The sequence below is a fragment of the Chaetura pelagica genome, unplaced genomic scaffold (genome assembly GCF_000747805.2).
Source record: "Chaetura pelagica isolate M959 unplaced genomic scaffold, ChaPel_1.0 scaffold278, whole genome shotgun sequence".
NCBI classification, from domain to species: domain Eukaryota; kingdom Metazoa; phylum Chordata; class Aves; order Apodiformes; family Apodidae; genus Chaetura; species Chaetura pelagica.
In genome coordinates this window covers 4,539,026-4,539,503 of record NW_009954497.1, presented here as the reverse complement: position 1 = coordinate 4,539,503, position 478 = coordinate 4,539,026, and positions in this window count along the sequence as shown.

Here is a 478-nt window from a genome sequence, read left to right as displayed (position 1 = left end):
CCTTTCTGGGCTGTGGACCATAGTTTTCTCCAACAGCCACTTAGTGGTTACAGGAAATTTGCTTTAGGGGAGGTATTGCCCTTAATTAGCTTCCAAACACACACCTCAGTCCCCAGATAAGGAAGCAATATTTTTCCATTTCTGAACATTTCACAGACAGCAGAACTGCATTTGGGATGGGCTGACCCATCAGTATTTCACCCGAACTGCAGTGTTTCTGCAGATGCTCGGTGTGGCTGCGCTTCCTTTGCGAGCAGCAGATTTCACGGGCCAACCGTGACCGTCACGCCCCCTCGGAACCCCTTTCCGTGGCGTCTGTCCCACAAACACCCTCTCCCTAATGCCTCGTCTTTCAAGCTGCGTTTCAAACGAAAAGGGCCGGCTCCGCCAACCTCCCGGTGCCCACCCCGAGCGGGACCCCGCAGTTCCCGCACCGCGGCCGGGCCGGGGGGGGGGCGGGGCTCCCGCCCTGCCGGCC